This window comes from Alligator mississippiensis, chromosome 3, assembly GCF_030867095.1.
Source record: "Alligator mississippiensis isolate rAllMis1 chromosome 3, rAllMis1, whole genome shotgun sequence".
Lineage (NCBI taxonomy): Eukaryota > Metazoa > Chordata > Crocodylia > Alligatoridae > Alligator > Alligator mississippiensis.
The window spans coordinates 124,373,462-124,383,069 of record NC_081826.1 but is presented as its reverse complement, the minus strand read 5'-3'; the positions used below and the strand labels follow the sequence as shown (position 1 = coordinate 124,383,069).

At 46.3% G+C, this 9,608-nt stretch overlaps 1 long non-coding RNA gene across 1 annotated transcript; it reads right to left on the bottom strand.

The window, feature by feature from the left end:
* Positions 1 to 1,543: 1,543 nt before the first annotated feature.
* On the bottom strand, positions 1,544 to 5,791 carry LOC109283889 (uncharacterized). Its single transcript, XR_009460845.1, has 3 exons — positions 4,752 to 5,791; positions 3,980 to 4,015; positions 1,544 to 3,876 (listed from the first exon to the last, which is right to left on the bottom strand). It is a non-coding gene; the product is annotated as an uncharacterized LOC109283889 (long non-coding RNA).
* Positions 5,792 to 9,608: the final 3,817 nt, after the last annotated feature.

Sequence of the window (9,608 nt, the reverse complement as noted above, 5' to 3'; positions counted from 1 at the left end):
TTTGAGGGAAGGACTGATGCAAGCAGAAGGTAGCTGAAGAGTTATATTGTCCACGATGCTGTGGTTCAGATTGTACCTTCCCCCGCCTTCTTCCTCCACCCCTCCCCCCCCCCACCGTCACAGAGCATTTGGCAGTGCTTAGGTTTTAGTTCTGACAGACTCCTACGATGAATCACACAACACTGAAAGTAGAAAACAAATAACCAGTAGAAAGGTCAGAGACGCATCCATTTAAAACAGATATGAATTTTAAAAGATGAACCCTTCCTTTTTGTAAAGTTCAGATTATTAGACATGAAAGAAGATAAGTACCTCACTGATTCTACTAGGCTAGCTTTTCTAAGATTGTGTGCTGATGATGGGCAATGTATTATTATTTCTGAGCAAGTTCTTTCCATTCCAGCTTTGTACTAAGGATGCTATTAAGCAATGCCATCAAAAATATTTTACAGCTTCTCTTCCTTTTGTTCTCCCCCTTGAAATGCAGATCTACTTGGAAGAGGTGCTTCGAAAAAATGCCACCTTATATTGAGCAGATCAGCTCCTGTTCTGTACTTAAGATGCAGACTAAACTCTATTTTCAGGATGCTATATAAGAGAGAATAATCCAATTTAACACCCAAATCCTGGGATGAGGGTATAGGAATGTAAATTAGGAAAAAAATTAATAACTGAGTAGACTCAAATCATTGAGAAATAAGCATGGTTGGGCACACAGCGATTCTTGAAAAAGCAGTTTACAGAACCAAAAGTATATAGCAGTGGTGCATGACAGTACACTATTCTGAGGACAGACTTTGGTTATTACTAGTGACCTACTGAAATTGTGATTTCACAGATTTTGTGGAAATAATGAAATCCAGCATTACCCACAACAAAACCCCCAGAAAACTTACTGAAATTAAAATGCTGGCTCCCCAGAGGGAGCCAGCAGTCCACATGGTGCTATGGCCTGGCTGCACAGCCCACCAGGGGGGAGCGAAGAAGAGGGGCTGCCTGCAAGGGCTGTGTGAAATGGCACCATTTCATTTCAACTTCTGTTTCAGCATTTCGAAGGGACAGTGTTTTGTTTCATCATTTTGTTTTATTTCAAAAAACTGTTCCGTTTCATTTCACTGAAACTGTTTCACTGTTTCAAACACTGTTTCGACCATAGGCTATACTGGGGAATCATAAAAATGCCTATAATGTTGTCATTTCTTGCCTGACTCAGATGAAAATAGCATGGGTGGTAGCCCCTTCTGAGGGCACAAAGGTTGCCAAGTTTCAGGGAGATAGGTGCAGCGGTTTCTGGGAACCTGTACCTCAAGCTGCTGGCAAGCTAAACTCGTGTCACTTGCCAGCAGTGGCAGCTTCCTGTCATCCCATGCACAGATCTGGGGGCCCTCAGCTCCAGGAGGCTTGTGGGACTGTGCCAGACTCCCTCCAGGGTGCGGGCCCCCGGATCTGCACTCAGGATGACAGGAGGCTGCCGCTGCTGCCTGGGACCAGCACTGGGCTCAGCCTGCACCCAGCACTGGGAAGACAGCTTCTGCCCCTGGTTGCAGGCAGCAGCAGCAGCCTCCTGTCATCCTGAGTGCAGATCTAGGGGCCTGCACTCCTGGGAGGGCTGTGGGGCTGATCTCTGTGAGGTTGGCGGAGATGCTCGGAGTACAGCCTGGTGGCGGGAGGCAGGGGAGAGCCAGGGCTGTGCTCTGCCAGCACAACGGAGCTCAGCCCAGCAGCGGGAGATGGGGGAGAGCCAGTGGTGGAGCTGCTCCATGCGCAGCCCTGACTCTGAGTGCAGTCCTGGCCAATGGCGCTCCCCCATCTCTCGCCACTCGACTGAGCTCCATGGAGCTAGCAGAGCTTCTCGGAGCACAGCCCTAGCTCTCCTGCCACTGAGCTGCACTCCAAGCAGCTCTGCCAGCCCCACAGAGCTGAGCCCAGTAGTGGGAGGTGGGAGAGAGCCACTGGCCAGGGCTGTGCTCGGAGCCAGGGCTGTGCTCCAAACAACTCTGCCACTGGCTCTCTGCCACCTTCCACCACCAAACTCAACTCCATGGGGCTGCGGAGCCTCTAGCCATCAGACAGTTCCCACCAGGGCTGCGCTCCTAGTGGCTCCACAGCCCAGAGCTGAGCCCAGCAGCAGGAGGTGGGGGAAAGCCACTGACCAGGACTGCACTCAGACCAAGGGCTGTACTTGAAGTGGCTCTGCCACTGTCTCTGTCATCTCCCGCCGCCGGCTGAGCTCCATGGGCCTGGAGGAGCAGCTTGGAGCGCAGCCCTGGTGAGCACAGCATGACAGCTGGAGGCTCTGCAGTCCCACGGAGCCAAGTCTGGCAACAGGAGGCAGTAGAGAGCCAGTGGTGGAGCTGCTTGGAGCACAGCAGCAGCAGCGATCTTCCTGGTGTTGGGCACAGGGTGCAGCCGGCACCGGTCCCAGGTGGCAGTGACAGACTCCCATCATCCAGCACAGATCCAGGGGCCCGCACCCTTGGGAGGACTGTGGGACTGTGCCAGACTCCTCCTGGGGGCACGGCCCCTGGAGCTGCATGAGGGATGACAGCAGGCTGCTACTGCCAGCTGGGACTGTTGCTGAAGCCAAGTAAGCCTGGCTTGTAAACTCGAAACATTTTGAAACTTTCGAAATGTTTTGAGTGCCCTCATTTCATTTCAAAGCTGTTTCAAAGGCTTTTGTTTCATTTTGACATCACTGTTTCAAGCTTGAAACGCGTTAAGACAACTGCGAAACAAAATACCTGGCGAAATTTTGCACAGCCCTACTGCCTGCACAAAAGGCAGCCCAAGATGAATGCCAGCCCCACCCCTCACCACTGATTGGCTGAGAGGGCTTCCCATCATGTGGCCCCACCCCTCCACCAATCAGTGGTGAGAGATGGAGCTGCATGGCAGACAGCCCTCATAGCTAATCAGCAGCATGGGGGAAGGAGGGTACCACCACGATCAGCTTGTGAATATGACAGCCAGCCCTGCAATCTCCCTGCAAAATTGGCCAGCCACCTCCTCAAGTTAGGCAGATCCCTAGTTATAGCATTCCCAGTTTTTTGCCATGTGACAAAAGGATGAAAGTCTCCTTCATAATCTGCAAGTCTCCCCCACAGAGTTAAGATAATTGATGACAAAATGTGTCAAAGTGATTATCTCCAATAATCCTGAGACAATGAAAGGACTCTGAAGCATTAGCATTAGTTATGGGGTGCAGTAATACCTAATTATATCATACATCACACTAGAGTCAAAGAAAGAGAACAAGGCTGAAGTCTGATCACCTGACCCATCCTATCCACTCCCCTCCTAACCCACATCCTCTCCCAGGGTTCAGAAAAAAATCTATAGGAAGTGAAGGGATATGAGCAACCCTCCTACCTTCTCATTCAGGAAAGAGACATGCTTGGATGTGGATGTCTTTCATGTGTGGTGTACACAGAAGTACCCAGAATTCCAACTGTCCCATTGTCCCCAGTTAAACCAAGGTATTTGGGCTGATGGCTAGCCATTATGCAACTGCTAGTTTCAGGGTTGTATTCTAGGTCAGCTCAAGTTTCATCATCAGGAAGTGAGAGTGAATCAGAGACAAATCAGTCGCACAGCTGGATCATTCAAGCCATTCCAGCCTAAAAATAAGATTTTCAAGGGCCATATGCATGCAGATGGAAAGCAATCAACAAATAGCCTTTTTTGTTTTCTATAATCTACTAGAGAATGGCTGCTGCCACTTCTGAAAGCAACTGAGAATCATGGCTAAGTCGCATTCATTTCTAAGAGAACCAGACAAACTATTCTGAAAATAACTTCTTAAAAACAAAAAGTTCTGTTCTCTGTGCATGTATGTTAGGGGTTTTTCTGTATCTTCCAGGTCAGTTCTCCATGTATCTACATTAAAAACAAGCAAACAAGAAATGAAACACACACATTATAATGACATTATAAACATAACCACCATTTTTGACATGACTCTGGGAGCTTTATAATTTACCTAGCATGGTGCTCCAAAGAAGCTCCAGGTCTGTCCCTGCAGAACAACAGAATTTTAATAGCTCACAATACATTTTTAGACCAGGGACACTTTTCAAATATATTCATAATGTCCTTTCTTTCCTTGAGGGAAATGGGGTTCTTCTTAAATATGGGATATCAGGAACACAACAGACACCAGAGCAGAAAGCCTGAACTTCCCACGCTTCTGTTGTACAATTCCCCCAGCATGGTCAGACAATAGTTTGGAATGGTTAAATTCAAAGACTGGATAAAACTGAGGGCACTTTCTGCACAGCACTAGTCAAGAGAGCTGCTATGAAAACACAGCTTATCTACTGACTCCTCCTTTATATATACCAAATGTGGAAAAAACGTACCACCACCCCTGTGGTAACAGGTAGGCTTTAAGAATGTGCCAAAAAACAGCTACATGACTTTTTTCAGCAGCTGACTCACGAGGATTTGAAGCAGTAGGACGGGACAGATTCTTGGGACAGTGTCTCAGAGCATGGTCTGACATAGTGGAGGCGTTCCCCAAGATACTTGTTTATGAACTGAGATGCACACTCACTCTGTCCCCAAGGCACTTGCCTCTGTGCCCTACTGAACATATTATACACTATAGCTTCCTTGCAAGCACAGTATCCTGCATAGAACAAGCAACTTGCAGAAGAATAACCTGGAGAGGGGGAAAGGCTATGCATTGCTTCTCAGCTAGCAAACTGACCTGTCTTGCTAGCAATCATTCTCCATAAATGAGGACTACTTACCTGATGGTGAGTGAAGAATATGGGCCTTTAATGTGGCTGTACTCATCACATTTTTATTCATCTACATTTGGAAGCTGTGACCCTTTTGCTTTTACTTCCCCTTCTGCAAATTAACATAGAAGTCAAAAGTCCAGGTCTGCCAACCCTTAGTCAGGTGAAGGGATCCTTAAAAAGAAAAGAAAAGAAAAGAAGGACTCTGTACTCTGAGACCACCTGCCAAACAAAAGTCATAAACTCAGAACGAGGGACTGCAGAATTTCTCTCCCCTCATTTTAACAACAATGGTCTCTAGCATATGACCAAGTAATTTAGGCTCTGATCCTGGAGCCACTGACACAACTGCTGAAGTCAATGAAAGTGTATTCTCATGTATAGTTAAGTACAATTAAATATTGACTGAAACAATAGCATAATGTAGGGTGGATGAGTGAGGTACATACCCTGGGCACTGTCTAAGGCAGTGGTTTTCAATCTGGGGTCCACAGACTATGTCCAAGGGATCCGTGGAAGATGACTATGATCAATCAAAAGTATGTGAATACACTTACAAGTCAAAGGTGTCCCAACTCAGCATGTCTTTTTGCCCTCTGGACAAAAGCTTTGGCAGCAAAAAAACAGGGTGAAGGTTTCTCCCCAGCAGCAGTAAGGTGCACTGCCAGTCTAGAAAACTATGATTCTCAAAATGTCTTTCGCTCTATGAGACTCCCTGGTAGGAGGACAGGGAGTGAAGGGAAGTGTGAGAAAAGGCTGCCCAGGGTTAATTTTTTCCATGCTATGCCTCTAGCCTGAAATACCTTGTGCTGCTGGGTGTATTTATATTTCCCAATAAGCACACAGTGTATGCTAACATAGCACTCACTCGGTTCAATTTTTCTTTTTTTTTTAAATGTGTGCATTCCTCTGTGTGTATGCATGTGTGCATTTGTACTGCGAGGCAACATGCAGCTATATTCTTTCATTAAATCTTTTAAAATTATCCCATCTAGTGCAATTCAAAGTCTTTGCTCTTCAGGAGACTTGTATATGCAAGGGTAAGTCATTTGTGGTAGGGACGATGCAACAGCATCCAGGGAGGAGATTCTGCCGAAGACAGTGCAAAAAGAACCTTTTGTACAATTTTACAGGTGATGTTTTAACAAGACTGTGACCAGCGGGCTCCCCCAGCCCACTGTAGTGTGTTTTTTCATGGGTGGATTAAAAGGGAGGAGTCCCCTGTGGTTAAGTGCTAGAATCCTGGTCTGCCACACAGGAAACCTGCATTCAGTTCTCAGATGCTTATACAAATACAGCCTGTCTGGCCTTTTATTCTGTTTCAGTGGTCTAAAAGGGGGATGGAAGGTTTGGCAGCCTCCAAAAAACTCCTGCCTAGGCATATGTATCGAAGGTCTGGGTGACCTCTCGTGCATACACCATGATCCAGAAGGATCAATAGTTGCCAAATTACCTAAGGATTAAACAGGAGATGGTGTTGGACATTTTGTTTGAGAGAGAGTGTGCGCTCTTGTGCTGTATTTCACACATGTAGGAATCAGCTTTGACTAGCAATTTAACAGGAGACTAATCAAAACTGCAAGGTGTGAATTAGTAAAATCTGTCTTCATTATTTAAATCACTTTCAGAAATGCATCATTAAGTAGGTTTCAGAATGGTAAAATGAGTTGTTTATTAAAGATCAAAGATCGAACAAAACAAGAAGAAAAAAAGTTTTGTCTCTTCTATTTTTGTTCTTGTCACTGAGTTTCTTTACTTTCAATGTTTCTTGCGAGAGTTTGGACCCTAAATTGCAGCCTGTTATAGTTCATGGAAGAGGTCCCCTGGTGTCAGTGGGCTGTGGCTCAGGATCTATACACTCTAATAACGTACCTGTTCATGTCAAACAGAACTTCTACAAACAGTTTGGTGAGATGGAAATTAACTCAGACTGCAAACTTTATGTAAAATGCACAGGCTTGACCCTGCACACACTTACACACAAGTAAATTTAGGCACACAAATAGCTAATACTATTTTTTTTCTTCCAGTCACAAGATCTCTGAAGATGGACAAGTTGCCTTTATAACATTTAAAGATGCTACTAAGCAGTCCCTGCACAGAGGCAGTCACAACCTAAAAGTCTCAGGAAAATTGGCATATTATCTCCTTTATGCTGTGTTCTGCATAGAAACAGCCCTTAAAAAAACATCCCTAGTGCTGAGGGCCTCCCAAACTCATGTGGACCTACTATAATGAGGGCAAATGAAGGGCAGAAATGGGAAGGGAAGAGCCATACAAAACCTCCAGTGTTAATTTAATGGCTGTTTCTCCAAGGTTCCAGTCCTGGATTCCTGCTCAAGTCACTGCAAGCTGAGCAGAGTGATAAGAAGAAACGAGCCCAGGTCATTTGCACTTCAGATCCTGAAAGACAGCCCAGTGAATGGCAGCAGGGAAAGATTTTAATGAGCTGTTAAGCTTTCACTTCTTAAAATAAGCACTTGTGAAGTTAGACAGCTCTATCTGAAGCATGTTGCTGAACCATAATATAAGATGTGATGCAGCGAGCTTCAAGATAAACCAATCCAAGCCAAAGCACAGAGGCAGACAGAGCAGAGACAAGATTTTCAAAAGTACTCGGGTGATTTCAGGTATGTCTGCACCCTGTCCCTGGGGAGGGATGCTCTCAAGCTTTCCAGTGCGCCCAGCAAACCCAGAAATGTGACAGTCAAGCTCCCTTCAGGGCATCACAATGGCCCCACTCTGGTGTTCCAGAGAGAAAGAGGCTGTGAGAGTGACTGCAGGGGTGTTCTGGAGAGCCCCCCCTTCCCAGACATGCTCAGTACACAGTATAACTACGCCCAACAGCGGTAGCATAACAATGGGGGTGTGACTGGGGCACAAGCCCTGGACTTGCCTGGTGGAAGGGGTGCCAGAATGGAGCTAGGAGGGTATTTCACCCTCCCATTCCCAGCCCCCTGTCCCCACTGATACTTTGCACCTTCCTTGTAGTGGTTCTGGCAACAGGGAGAACAGAGAAGTGGTGGTGGATTAGTATATGAGCAGCAGTTGGTGGTTCACTGCTCTGGGGATGAAGGAATGGGGACTATGTTGCCCCTTCTTTTGCTACCAAACCCCAGTAGTTTTTTGGCCCCTCAACATGCATGTCAGCACCAAAAAAGGAGGTCATATCTCCCCCAGCAGCTGGAAGGCTGCTCATGCAGCATGTATTGCCACCACCCAAGGTATGGTACTACTTAGTTATGCCTCTGCCTATGAGCCTAAGTTACACTGTTATTTTTTCTAATGGGGCTAATGGCATGTGGGTGCTTATATACCTGAACCAAATTCAGTGCAATGAGCAGAATGGCTGCAGTAGCACAGAGCTCAATCCATGCTACCTGTTCTCATCTATACCCATATATTGGTGGGGGCATGTTTTAGCCTTTGTTGAATTCCAGGCCTCCTTAGCTAGATTGCTAGTCATATCCAATATATCTACCATACTTACTTGAATAGAAGATGACCCTGATTGAGACGAACCCCTCCTCCCCACCCAATAATTAGATTTTATATCAGGAAAATGTATAAAATGTGTTATAATTTTCCAGATATAGAATCTAATTATTGGAGGTTTGCTTTGAATTTGTCCTCCCCCCACTTATACAGCAGGGAAAATAAAATCTGGGAGTGCCAGGTATCCACTTTGCTCTCTGTTTCCCCCAACTTTTTCCCCTGGCAGCCGCTTCGCCCTTCCCTTACGCTCAGATCCTGCTTTCCCTGAGCACACCAAAGTGAAGAGCAAATTTAAAAACAAATGAACTTGAAATTGGCGCTAGCAATTTGGATACAGTACCCTACACTTAGTTCATTTAGAATTGATGTATATTACTTTTTTGTGAAATTGCTACAAATGTTAGCACAGGTACTCCATAAACACCTGGGGGGGGGGGCGCATGGGGCCAGATGCGGGGGGGGCGCTGTGTGGTGCACAGAGCTGGAGGCGGAGCAGTGGCACCATGCCCCACACCCCGTCATTCATGACCAGCAATTTGCTAGTTTACTATATAGTTCACTGGGCTGAACACCAACGGAGCCAACAGTGACTCCACCATTCAGCACAGCTTAGTACATATGTGTACTCCTGATTCCCTCACCCCACCCCCAACACAAAGGATCCATGTGCAAATTAGCCCCCTACTCATGACTGGAACTAAATTTTCATGTCACGAGTCCTTGGATCCTCCCAAAAATGTATCTGCAGATGGATGACGCACAGTGCAACCTGCTCGGCTCCACCTCATGGAAGGCAGGGCCACACTAATCATGAGGTGGCAACAGAGGGATTATGGGTGAATTTTTGGGGGCCCCATTTTGTGAAGTTTGCCAGGCATTTCAGACTGGTAAAGAAGCAAGAATCACTGAATATGGAAAAAAGGTACAGCTCAGCTGTGGGAGAAAAGGAAGTCAAAACAGATCAACAGAGCATTGGGATGTAAGGAGTGGAGAAGGGAGACCTGAAGCTCAAAACAATGGCAGTGGTGGCAAGTAAGTGTAAGTATGAGGTGGAAAGAGAAATGAAAAGCTGGAAAGAAGAGCCAGAGACAGATGGAGAGTGGACAAATATAGAGAAATGCGGACAGACATTGGTGAAAGGGAAAGCAAGAGTGACAGTGGAAGCAGTGATAACCAGAGCAGCCACAGGAGTGACAACAAAAGAAGGAAGACAGGAGCAGAGGAGAGTGGGAGACAGAGCAGAGGCAGCAGGAAAAGGGATGTCAGGCAAGCAGCAGAGAATGGCAGAGGCACAATGACATGCTGGCCCACCAGAAGTGACACAGCAAGAAGGCAAGTAAAATGAAATGAAATGAAATGAGAGATGGCAGA